Here is a 13576-nt window from a genome sequence, read left to right as displayed (position 1 = left end):
CACACATAGCAACAAATCACACTGGTAAACCAATCTCCCTCCGCTAATAACTGCTTCCCAGGCTTCTGCATTTGCTTTGTTAAAGAACTCAATAGGTCCTGAGGGCTATGAAACCAAATCTTCTAGAAAAGGGTGAGTTACATCAGAATTAAAGATTCTGTTAAGGGCCTAGTACTATGGGAGGAACCCATTCAAAGCCGTCCTTATTAAAGAAGGCTAAGCAAAAAGCAGTCCATCCTAAAGGAAATCAGTCCTGAATATTCATTGGAAGGACTGATACTGAAGCTGAAACTCCAATACTTTGGCCACCTGATGCAAAGAACTGACTCATCTGAAAAGACCCCGATGCTGGGAAAGATTGAAGGCAGGAGGAGAAGGGGACAACAGAGGATGAGATGGTTGGATGGCATCACTGATTCAGTGGACATGATTTTGAGTAAACTCCGGGAGTTGGCAATGGACAGGGAGGCATGGAGTGCTGCAGTCCATGGGGTTGCAAGGAGTCAGACATGACTGAGCGACTGAACTGAACTGAAGCAAAAACACTAAGTAACTTGGCATGTTTTCTGAGGCTTACCTTACACCCTCCCCTCAACCAATCCTTTCAGGTGACAAACTTTTACTGAGATGCACTATGTACCACATTGAGTGCTGGGGCACAAAAATGAAAACATATGGCCCCTTCCCCTCAGAGAATTCAGGCTTGCAAGTGAGACAGTTGCAAGAATCAGTTAGTATGGTACATGCTATCAGTGCTAATGAGAAACACAGGTTTATAAATGGACTATCTAACACAAACAAACATCTTTTTGTTTCCTTAATGTAAGATATTTCCATAATGTTGGGATTTTATATAGTGCCCATGGCTGACTTTAGAAATTAGGGGAAATAAAAACTTTACAGGAAAAATAAAGAGCTCAATGATGGAATGATATGACTGATTTTCTAACATTCAAATACAGGGGTGAGTGCCAAAGTTCAGCAAAGAACCAGAACTTTGATGGGACCCATGAGAAGAAAGGAGGGCACCCCACACCACCTGGAGGTGAAACTGACAAGTCAGGCTTCCCCAAGAAAGCGGTACTTAAGGTGAGACAAGAACTGAGTGACAGTTTGCCAGTGAGAGTGTAAACTGGAGTAAGTGCAGCCCTTTTAGAGAGCAATCCGGGAATATCTGTCAGTATTTAAAATGTGCAGGAACTTCCCTGGTCGTCCAGTGGCTAAGACTCTCTGCTCCCCATGCAGGGGGCCTGGGTTCAACCCCTGGTCAGGGAACTCGATCCCACACGCCACAACAAAGACTGAAGATCCCACGTGCCACAACTGTGAACTGGCACAGCCAAACAAAATATTTTTTTAAAATAAAATGTGTAGACCCCTCCACTCAGATGTTCCTCTTCTACTGAGATGAATGCCAGGAAACATACACAAAGGTCTGTGTAAAAAGATGTTCACTGCATCACTTGGATGCATAAGTGATAAGTATATAATAAGTATATAAAAAGATGACACTGGAAATAACTTGTGTCCACCAAGAGGGGATTCTTTAAATAAAGTGGGAAGTACACCAGAACATAACTATGAAAATATAAAACTTACAAATAGCATATTAAGTTTTAAAAGGCAAGTTACAGAATAGCGTGATCTTATTTTTGTATAAATAATTTTATATATACTTCGTTTGTATATGAATAGGAAAAGTCAGAAAAGATACACAACAAGCCATATTAGGCCTATGAGAGCTGGTAGGGGAGGGAGAGGGGTGAGGAGAGGGAATTTCATTCTCTCACCTTCTCTATATTTACATTTTTATGACAACGTATTTCTTTAGTATTTAAAAAAGTTTTTTTTTAAAGTTTATTAATTGGATAGTTATGAGTACAAAAAAAGCAGAGATTTTAGAGAGTGTGTATTCAGAAACAGGCTTCCCTGGCAGCTCAGCGGTAAAGAATCCGTCTGCCAATGCAGGAGATGCAAGTTCAGTCCCTGGATCAGGAGGCTCCCCTGGAGGAGGGCATGGCAACCCATTCCAGTATTTTTGCCTGGAGAATCCCATGGACAGGAGCCCCGTGGGCTCCTGTAGTCCACGGGGCCTCAAAGAGTTGGGCACGACTTAGCACCTGAGCACATGTGCGTGCATTCAGAAACAGATGGTTGCTATTTGAATACAGGAGGCACCTGAGTGCAAGCGACGGGATCCAGGGGAGGCTTCACAGGAGAGACCGAAATGAGGGGTTCTCCTTGGAGAATGGAGGACAGAGAGTACGGAATGAGTAAACAGCACAAGAACAGAAGAACCGAAGAATGCTCTTCAAACGGACGAGAACAGTGCAGAGAAAAGTGGACCAGGGATTTTCAAGAGTGAAAAGCAGGAAACATCTGAAGAGCAGAGGTATCAACACATCCTTTTATTTTTTAATTTTTTTAACACATCTTTTTAAAGGAAGGTATCTACTAAACAGATTAAAAACTAAATTTTCACTAAATCCCGACTACAACTTTGTTTGCTAAGAGGGAAAGTAGAGGGAGAGAGAAAGTTGTTTTAAACAACAGAACAATTTAAATTAAAATGCCAATTTATTCACAAATTGTTCCATTACAAATACCAGTGACACAACGGAAAGGGCTTTGAAAGCAAACCTGTAGTTCGTCCAAGATGAGTTTCAGACCAAACCCCAGCCTCTCCCTCCTTCTCCCTGGTGGAGACTCACTTATCCCATTCGTTTTTGGGAGCCCAATCCTTCTCTCAGAAAGATCTAAGGTAAGTGGTTTATACTTCAGTGTGAACTTATAGTCATTCTTACCTTTCAACATATTTTAATTTTAGGTCCTAACTTCCCTGGTGGCTCAGATGGTAAAGAATCTGCCTGAAATGCAGTAGACCTGAGTTCAATCCCTGGGTCAGGAAGATCCCAAGAAGGAAATGGCAATCCACTCCAGTATTCTTGCCTGGAGAATTCCATGGACAAAGGAGTATGGCGGGCTACAGTCCATGGGGTCGCAAAGAGTCAAACACAACTGAGCAACTAACACTTTCACTAAATACAAATCCTTAATTTAGAGATCCAATGTTTTTTAAAGCAATTGTGAACATCAGGCAACAGGTGAAGATGGAGGGAGAAAGTTCCTCATGGCCATGGGTGGAGTCACCTACACTTGGAAGCTAGTCTTCTTTTCATGTCTAAACCACATGGAAACAGCCCTCTCAGAACTGTGAGCTTGGTCCAGGATCCATAGGTTGGATTCTAAAACACTGATGGAGTAGAGGTGGGGATATTAGTCCCTTGTAGCTCATTTCCTTAAAACACATCAGCAAATGAACTGAAGCTATAGCCACTTTCTGGTTAATTTAATCAACTGGAGACAAGAAAACTAGTGAATTCTGCTGAGAAAGTATCACTCTGGTGGTTAAATGGTCTCTTGGGCTGTCCACATCCATCAAATTAATTCAATAACCCTAAGCTCTCATTTCACATTGTGTTATATGAATATTACTCTGCAGGTTCAATGTTGATGACCTAATAAGCATCTCACCAGCATTTGTGAATAGCTTGGCAGCTAAAAGGTCTCTTCCTCCCTTCCTAAAGCAGGGTCTAAAACAATGCCCATGGGATCCTGGGGAAGTACCACAACTACCACAGTTGAAACCCTGCCCCACTTTTAAACAGGGGCTTCAATTACGAAAAGGTGATGGTTTAAAACGCTTTAAGTTGACTGTATGTTTCCCAATCCAAAAAATAAGTAATTTTAAGGCATCTGGCAATTGATAGGGAGAGTAAATATATGAGGGTTAATCGTCCTACACTGCCCATATTTGGAACAATAATAAAAGGGAAAATGAAATAGCAAACATTTTTTAAAGTCTTGTTAACAAGACTAACGAGTAACCATTTCTGACCTATCAGATGGGCAAATTTTTTAAAAACATTCTTCCAATGTGGGAGAGTATTTAAGAAAGCTGGTGCTGGGCTGTCCTGGTGGCTGAGTGGTAAAGAATCTGCCTGCCAGTGCAGGAGACACAGGTTTGATCCCTGATTCGGGAAGACTCCACACGCCTCGGAGCAACTAAGACTGCGCACCACAACTACTGAGCCTGTGCCCTAGAGTCTCTGCTCTGCAACGAGAGATGCGACCGCAGTGAGAAGCCGGAGCACTGCAGGTGAACTGCAGCCCCCGCAGAACAAAGACCCAGCACTGCCAAAAATAAATATACATACAATTATTTAAAAAAGAAAGCTGGGCCTGGTGAGAGTATACTTCCTTTCAAAGAATAACTTGAAATTTTGTTCAAAACATCTTTTAATGTGCATATGCTATGATTCAGCTATTTCATTTCTAGGGACATATTCTAATAAAATAAACAAGTATACAAAGAAAGATGGACAAAGATAATCTTTGTAGTGATAACCTGTAATAGTAAAAAGTTGTAAAAATCACAAATTTCCATTAGTAGTGAGCTGTAACTTATGTTATAAAATGGAATACTACACAGTCATTAGCACTGATAATGCAGAGGCATATTGGTTCATAAGTAGATTCATAACATGCTAGTAATGACAGAGGCAGGTTATAACACCATATATAGCATGAAATTTCACTTCTGTTAAGCAATACAGACACACATATACAGAATATAAATTAAAAAGTGTTAAGCAATTTATACACACATACATCCTAAACTATAAATTGAAAAAGTACAATTCTCTTCAAAATATGCTAGCATAAACTGTGATATACAGATGTGTGAGTTTTAATTTATATCCTACAAGTAAGCGCTTATTTAGCATCTTAAAGACTTAATTATATGTTGGGGCTTCCCAGATGGCTCAGTGGTAAAGAATCTGCCTGCCCATGCAGGAGACACGGGTTTGATCCTGGGTCAGGAAGATCCCCTGGAGAAGGAAATGGCAACCCACTCCAGTATTCTTGCCTGGGAAACCCATGGACGGAGGAGCTCAGCAGGCTACAGTCCATGGGGTCGCAAACAGTCAGACATGACCTAGTAATGACCAGAACAACAAATCACATGTTGACATGTCTATTATAAGGCTTCAATTACTTTTATTCTCTGATTAATATCAGAGCATTTGTTAATAACCATAATGGATATTGGAAATGATTGTTACTGATAAAAAGACACGTGTTGCAAATATATGGCTCAGCCTGAAATGTTATACCAGCAACTCTGCCACGGTCCAGCTGTGAGAATCAGGCGAGCCCAGCTGCCTCTGGCCCTCCAGCTCGTGTGGAGGTGGGTTCTGTGGTGTGAGCAGCCTGTGAGGCCAGCTGAATCCCACAGCTGCGGTGCTACAACTGCTCGCCCCACGTGCTTCCATTCAAGGTGCTCCACTTAGGGTCTGGAAGGCCAGGAACTGGGGGCTCACCGGCAGTTCCCAGCGTGGCTGTGTGCCCATCTGGTGATGCATGGTTGTCCCTGTAACAGGATTTGGTCCAGAGAACGGTTTTTGATTTACCCTTCTACCTCTTTGGGAAGCTGTGGCAATGGTCTTTGCCACGGGCCTCGCCATGGTCCTCACCTCCAGGGATCTGTAATCATTGGAGGCTACTGATACCTACCAAGCATGGCCTTATTAATTGTGAACTACTGAACTGACTTTGGTCACCGTGCAACCAAGGCTGTCGTATGCCGGAAATGCAGCAGTGATTACCTACAAATTGTGGGACACTGAGACTCCTGCCCACCCTTCTCCAAGGTTCTTTCTAATTTTTCCTGTAATGAACAGGCAGTATGTGTTTTCTAAGTAATAAATAAATAAAAGGAAACAAACTGCACAGACTGCACTGTCACCACCTGCTGGCAAATACTTAGAAGGGCCACTCAGGTTAAAGCAGACTCATCACCAGTAAGCAGCAGGGCTGAAGCTCTACTCACTGGCTTCAAGTCATTTTCTATTCAGGAGTGTAACATTTGGATTGTTCTGGAGGGGAAAAAAAAAATCACCTATTGTGATGGACAGCATACTTTAAAGTAGGAAGCTCTCTTTAAGCAAGCTGTGTTAAAAGAATTCTGACTTTTCCGAAGAAAAATACAGTTCCATTGACTGTGGTTTAAGTATAAAGAAAATCATACTCTGCTGGATGTAACATTATTAATTTGGTCATCTGTCAAATAGTCCACATGTTCTTAAATGCATCCCTCCCAACTATCAATATGTAAAGCAAAATACATGTCTACTGGACCCGTCTTCACACAAACATCTATTACCTGATGACTGTAAGCTGAAAAAGGAAATGGCAACCCACTCCAGTACTCTTGCCTGGAAAATCCCATTAACAGAGGAGCCTGGAGGGCTACAGTTCATGGGGTTGCAAAGAATCAGACATAACTTAGCAATGAAACAACTATTGACTATAAGTTAGGTCTATATTCTATAAGATGTCAATCCACATCACCACTTGACTTTTTCCCATTGCTGATGGCATTCCCACGCTTCCTTCAGCACCATCTATTGCCACAGCTGTTTGGCACTGTCTGAACAGAAGGCGTAAAAACAGCCCTTACTACCACTACCCATGTGCTGTGTGATCATCTGGGAGTTTCCTTCACAAAGCACCATCCCCAAACAAAATGTTCTCCTTTATACCTTCATTCACTCTTTTCTTATCACAGGATGGCATGTCTTTACCGTTGCCTGTCCACCCCACGCCATCTTCTTGAGGCCAGTATCAAATATCAGTAAAGCCTTGTTTAATTTATCCCCCAAGAAGTAAATGTTTCTTGCTCTATGGTCTTGGAATACTGTGTTGGTCTCTTTCTAGCAGTACTTGCTTCATCCTAACTTAGACGATACTGTTGCAAACATGAGTTGTATGAACCAGCCGACATGCACACTTAGCGCTCATGGAGCACCCCCCGCTACCATGATGTTTGACAGGGGTGCCGTAAGTATCCACTGAGTATTTGCCAAGTTGAAAGTGTGAACCTCTGAATATATGGCTCAGATCTAAATAGCCACTGACTTGGATATGTGTGAGCACACTCTTCACACACATACAAACACACATATACACCACGGATATAACCAGCTCAGGTGGTGAGAGATGATACCAACCACAGTAAGAATGCCACCGAGGTCAGCAGCTTCACATGCAAAGCCAAAACAGTGCCATGGGCTACACCCAGTTTAAATCATTTTAAGGACCTGGTTCTTTGGCTGTTTTTAATCAGGGGGTCGTCAAAATGGACTCAATCAGTAAGGCTATAATCTCTTCAGTCTTAATATCTCTGCTGAATTTCTAACAGGAATATCAGTATCTTAGCCTCAGGGTTCGGGTTCTGTAAGCAAAGCCAATCCCGCACAGGCACAGATGGCAGGAAAAGGCAGCAGTTACAACAACTCCATGACGGGACAGCCTTTCCCCAGGCTGCTCTCTGGGCAACAGGGCCTCCTGGTGGCACAGGACTCGTGTGTGCGACAGGCCACAGGTGACCGCCTCCCTCTCCCTGCCAACCTCTGCTGTCTTCTGTGCCCGACTCCCATCACCCCAGCTCAGGAAACAGGAAGGCTGCTGCCCTCAGAACATCCATCCTGCCAGTTCACCCCATTCCACCCTGTCCTCTCTCCAATGGAAGAGGATGCTACAAGGACACCCCACCCCACTTCCAACCATCTCTCTCTCCCATTACACCCCTCGCACACTACTCATCATTTCTATAAATTATTTACACATCCTATTAATAAATATGTTACTTGGAATCCTTGCTTGAAATGAATCGAAAACAGACAAATCCTTTTAACAGGGAGGATGGGGAGCAAGGGCCCACTGTGAGCGTGACACACACACACCCAGTGGTTATTCACACAGAGGGCACACAAGACTGTACCTGCAACTGGTAATCCACTCTCCACACTGGAAGGGACTACAGCGGTCCTCTAATTTCAGGAGGGCCCAGACTTTCGGATTCCAAGGCAGGTGCAACTCTCTCCCCCACACGATCATCCTACATAATTAAAAGGGAAGGAAAAACATGGAGCTGCCAATACTCTATTTTACCAATTTGGGGACTTTTTAAAATCACCATCTCTTTTGGAAAAGGATTCTTTAGTATCACAAAGGAACATGCTACCAGAATGACAATGATTAAATTTAGCTTTATGAAACTGACTTCGTTGCATTTCCTCTGTCATGGACCTGAGCTGGTTTGGGGATAGACTAATAGGAATCAGTGACCTAGATTGTTCCAAAGTTTCAGATCCTCCAAGAACCAAAGTTTTAGATGTTAAAGATATTATATCATTACTGTACATTATTTCAGTACAGTTAATATTTTTGATTAAATAAACTCACATTTTTAGTTTTCTTTTAAAAGAAAACTATAGATCATGTCCATAAAGGAAAAATCAATATCACCTGCCACAAATAAAAGCAACCACAAATGAATGCAATAAAAACAAAACATGTTATTAAATTCCAGCTAGATACTATTGCCTGGTCTCTCTCTGCACTGCCAAGGGAGATTGGCAAGTGTTAGAGCCGTTATTAAAGACTATCATTAAAAAAGCTTTCTCTTTGACAAGATCAGAGGGTTGAAATTAAATTGAAAAGAAATTACTTTCACACAAGGTGATGCAATATTATTTAGTGCTAGATCCAGGCTCCATCTAAAATCATCTCTAGTGGTTCATGTCCTACTCAAGAGGCATACTAATCAAGACACTTTGGTGGCTGAATCTCATTCATTCATTCAACACACTTCCTGAGCACCTACTACGTTCCAAGCAAGGTACACAATAGAATCAACAAAACAAACGTGGTACGTTTCACAAAAAAGCTCACCTTTCAGTGGTGAAACCTACATTAAACAAACGGCGACACAAAGTGTATTTGTGGGGACTTCCCGGCTGGTCCAGTGGTTAAGACTCCATGCTTCCGCTACAGGGGGCATAGGTTTGATCTGTGGTCAGGGAATTAATATCCCACGTGCCACACAGTGCAGTCAAAAAATGAAAAAAAAACTCAAAAAAAGTATATTTGTGCTGTTTTATATAAATATATGTAGATACGTGTAAGATATATCAAAATATGATATGCCTGTGATAAGGTTGTATACACACACACACACACAAACATGCCTTTATTTGTTAAGTGCTATAAACAAAAAAGGGCTTCCCAGGTGGCACTAGTGGTAAAGAACCCACCTGCCAATGAAGGAGATATAAGACACAAGGGTTCGATCCCTGGGTCGGGAAGATTCCCTGAAGGAAGACACGGCAACCCACTCCAGTATTCTTGCCTGGAGAATCCCATGGACAGAGGAGCCTGGCAAGCTACAGTTCACAGGGTCGCAAAGAGTTGCACAGAACTGAAGCAATTTAGCAGGCATGCATAAAGAGAAAAGAACAAGGTGTCATGGTATAGTTTTATTGGTAAGACTCTAAACAAGGGGTTCAGGAAAACCCTATGTGAATGTAACAATTAGGTTGAGCCTACAGGAAGAGCAAGATTTAGCAGGCTGAAAGTGTCGGGGGAGGGGCGGGGGAGAATGCGTGGGGCATTCTAGGCAGAGGTAACCATAGTGTAGACAAGAGCTTGGCTCCTCTGGGGAACTGGAAAAAAGAAGCGTGGCTGGAATGCAGCAAGTAGAGGAAGAGTTTTCCAGCCTCTGTCGAGTGATCAGAACCTTTCTACCTCTCTCTGCAAAGATCTCTTCCATTCTTACACCACTCCCCAGAAATGTCTCCTTTTACTAAAGAGAAACCCATCTCTCTGCCTCATTTAATGAGTTTACACATTAATATAGCAGTTCAACCCTTTGCCTCATAGACAGAAAAAAATTCAACCCTTCTTCCACATGGGAGCCCATTATATATCTGCAGAGAGCTAGCATGTTACACCTGAAGCTTCTCTTCCAAATTAAACAACACCCAAGTTTCTGCGCTACATATGGTCTGTGTCACTCTTGCATGGAAGGTAGATTTTCCAAGGCCCATTTCTGTCATGGCATTAGAATTTCCCTCTCCACATATAATCCAAAGTTTGTTTTCAGCCTTGGGTATTCTTTTATTTTGCTCTGTTAGAAACAGCTTTTCTGGATAATACCCAAATAAGTTAAGGTCAGGCCTGAATTTCTTAAGAACTGGGAAATCTCAAATGTATACCATCATTAATATTTATTTCTTCTTTCATGTCTCTTTCCCACATCTTGGAAGACATATTTCATTTGTAGGGGTGGGCTAAGGATCTTTTTCAAATAATGGAGTGGCAATAGATTCTGATCTAAACTGAATTCAAAGATATCATACTCAAAACTTGCAGTATAAAAAAACACACAAGTTATTATTGCTCAAACTGACCATCCATTTATTTGGAAGACTCTGGGAAGGTGCATGTAATGCAAGAAAACTGCTCTGGATTGCTTCACGTCCAGCCCCAGACTCCCTGGAAACTAGGGTGAGGTTACAGGGACAGTGCTGTGTAAGCAGGGCACTCTGCCAAGCAGGGCTCACATATCTCCACTTCAAGACTGGAGTGGAAAAACAGACCAAAACTCTCATGAATAAATAGTGTATCCTTGGCATGCTGGATGAAAGTTAAGTGGCCTTTAACACAATTTATCCAAATAAATTGGCATCTCTCAGTATTCCTACCCGCTGCCTCCCTGCCCTCTCCCCTCTTATCATATTAGGTCCAATTTCTAGCTGCTTCCTGTTGCAAGGTGAATTGTCCCAGGGAAAAAAAGGTTGTTTCCACGTGATCTCTTATTCCTGAAGCTTCTTTCACTCTGTGGCTGTCATATTACCCATTACCCCTTCATCAGGTGAGGCCCTGTGGTCTGAGGAAAAGCAGAAGAAATTCAAAGGCAATGAGCTGCTTCTTCCCTATTAGTCCTAATACCTTTAGGGTAGGTAGTGGGAGATACTGAATAGAACAGAGAAAGTCTGTCTTCTCATTAGCCTGCCCATCACAGCTCTCCTTCAGCATGTAATCTGAAGAAGTACCATGCAGGTATGAGTAAAATTGTATCACCAATAGCATTAAAGCTTAGTGAATTTAAGTGACAGATGAAAGGGCTTCTCTGTCTCACCAGAAGCAGCCGACACGTAAAGCTGTAGGGAACAGTGTTCCCATTAAAATACCAACTCCTAGAGGGCAGAGGGGGCTTCCCAGGTGGCGCTAGTTGTAAAGAACCCACCTGCCAATGCAGGAGACATAAGAGTTGCGGGTTCGATCCCTGGGTCGGGAAGATCCCCTGGAGGAGGGCATGGCAACACACTCCAGTATTCTTACCTGGGAAATTCCATGGACAGAGGAGCCTGAGAGGTTACAGTCCATGGGGTCGCAACAAGTCAGACACCATTGAGTGACTAACACTCACACTCGCTCTTTCTTCCACTTTACCCTTCCCTTCCCTGAAAAGACACTGTTTTGGTGAGACTCTAATGTTGTTTTCCTTTTTCCTTTTATTTTCGTGCTTTTATATTTGATGTTTAAAATCATCTTCAGGAAAATTCTGGGGGAAAAAGTGAAAGTGTTTGTGTAAATTGACACCAGTTGCTATAACAGATAACTCCCCAATCTTAGTAGCTTAACACAATCGATCTTCCCCTCAACTCATATAAATTCCCAAATGAGTGTTCTTTTTTTAAAAATTGGAGTTTAGTTGCTCTACAATGTTGTGTTAATATCTGCTGCACAGCAAAATGAATCAGCCATACATAGACACAGATCCCTCTTTGTCACCACAGAGCACTGAGTTCCCTGTGCTACAGAACAGGTTCTCATTAGTTATTTATTTTATACATGCGTGTGCTCAGTTGCTCAGTCATATCTGCCTCTTTGCTACCTCAAGGACTGTAGCCCACCAGGCTCCTCTGTCCATGGAATTTTTCAGGCAAGAATACTGGGGCAAATTGCCATTTCCTACTCCAGGGGATCTTCCCAGCCCAGGGATCGAGCTCACGTCTCCTCCGTCAGCAGGCAGATTCTTTACTACCGTGCTACCTGGGAAGCCCATTTTATACACGGTACTGTATCCACGTCAATCCCAATCCCCAAGTCATCCCACTCCCCTTTTGCCCCTTGGCGTCCATATGTTTGTTCTGTCTGTCTGTGTCTCTATTTCTACTTTGCAAATAGGCTCATCTGTACCACTTTCCTAGATTTGTTAAGTCTGCAACCCAATTTAAAAGCAAACTATGCCATCCAGTAAGCTTATTTCCTTAGAAGACATTATTTTAGAAAGTGCAGAGCAGAATATAATTTACAAGTCATTAAGAAAAACACCCTCTGCTGCTTTCCTAGCAAAACACTTCCCCACTCCTTGCTGACAGATGACTTCAAAACAGCCTCTGAAAGGAATCTTAACAACTGTGAGCAGTTGAATAGTGAACAGCACAAAGAAAGGAGGGTTTATTATGCATTTGTTTGCTTCTCAAGAAGAAGACTTAGGAGAGATTTTCTGGGGGCTCATCTTCCCCCAAATTTTTATTGATGCATGAACTTCAAACTCTTCATTGTAAAAATTTCAAATACACAAAAGAGAGAGACTAAAGAGATGAAGTAACTCTTTCAAGGTTTCCCAGCAACAGAGGCAGGATGTGAACCCAGGTCTAGTTAACTCTGCAGTCCAAGCCCTTAACGGTGCTACCACCCTACCACCTTCTGTTGACATGTTCATTGGTTCCAAAGTACAGGTGAAGGTTAATGTCCTTCTGAATCTAGTGTGTGTTGAGGATGGGAATAGATGGGAAAGGATAGAAGGAACTCTCCCGCCCAAGGTCTGGGGAAATCCCTGGGGCAGACAGGGACCCTGACAACAATTTACAGACATGACCTCGAGGGCATCAGCTTTTCCAGACCTCACCGGGAACGGCAGTAACCAACACCTATTCTGGGAAGTCCCTCTAACCAGCAGGCCACTCCAGGCTGTGGGTTCCTGTGGACCAGCCCCTGGTGCCCTGCTGAGTCAGAACATTCCCAATCCCACTAGGAAGAGGTGGATTATCAGACAAGCGTTGCTGAAGCAGACAGATGGCAAATTCAGACTATATAATCTGAAGTAAGATTACTAAAAGGATTGTTTACAAAGGTGTGGGTAGGGTATGGGGCCAAAACTCATGACCATAGGGACAGTCACCACCCAAGGCTCGATAGAGAGAAGGAAGGAACTGCTGAAGTCCCAGGAGGGAGGAATATGGAGACTCTCCTTCACCAGAGCTGAAACCTGTGGTCAAGGTGGACTCAGGAGCCAGAGGGGACTTAAGAGGGAGGAAGCTGGGAAAACTTACTTTACTATGAATCTTCTCTCCCAACCACTCTCACTGGCCTCCCCGCTGGCTGAAACCAATGGGGAAACCAGAGGATGAGGGAGCCTGGTAGCTGGTTCACAGTTCATCTCCCAGGACTCAGAGCAGGATGGAGAAGGAGGGCTGGGGCTGCCGGTGAAAGCTGGCAGGACACAGGGGCTCACAGCCACCTTCCTGATGGTACCAAGCCACGGCTTAAGTGGACACATACTCGGCAATGCCCAGGACTCTAGCTCTCCAAACATTCAATGGGCCGCCTTCTCCCCACATCTGCCTACGGTGGCTCAGAGCAGCTGAAGCGATCAGAG

General features: G+C 43.1%; 1 protein-coding gene across 5 annotated transcripts in view; it reads right to left on the bottom strand.

Moving 5' to 3' along the window:
* Positions 1–13576, bottom strand: part of TMCC3 (transmembrane and coiled-coil domain family 3) — a 288502-nt gene that overhangs the window by 178677 nt on the left and 96249 nt on the right. For 2 of the 5 annotated variants that reach the window (XM_027543143.1, XM_027543142.1), the window contains exon 2: positions 7847–7963. The exons of the other annotated variants lie outside the window; for them this stretch is intronic. The gene's annotated coding sequence lies outside the window, so the exon portion shown is untranslated. The remainder of the gene's footprint in view (positions 1–7846; positions 7964–13576) is intronic. 5 annotated transcript variants of the gene reach the window in all.

Source organism: Bos indicus x Bos taurus, chromosome 5 (assembly GCF_003369695.1).
Source record: "Bos indicus x Bos taurus breed Angus x Brahman F1 hybrid chromosome 5, Bos_hybrid_MaternalHap_v2.0, whole genome shotgun sequence".
Taxonomy (NCBI): Eukaryota; Metazoa; Chordata; class Mammalia; order Artiodactyla; family Bovidae; genus Bos; species Bos indicus x Bos taurus.
The sequence above is the reverse complement of the archived record's forward strand: the minus strand, read 5'-3'. Positions and strand labels throughout refer to the sequence as shown.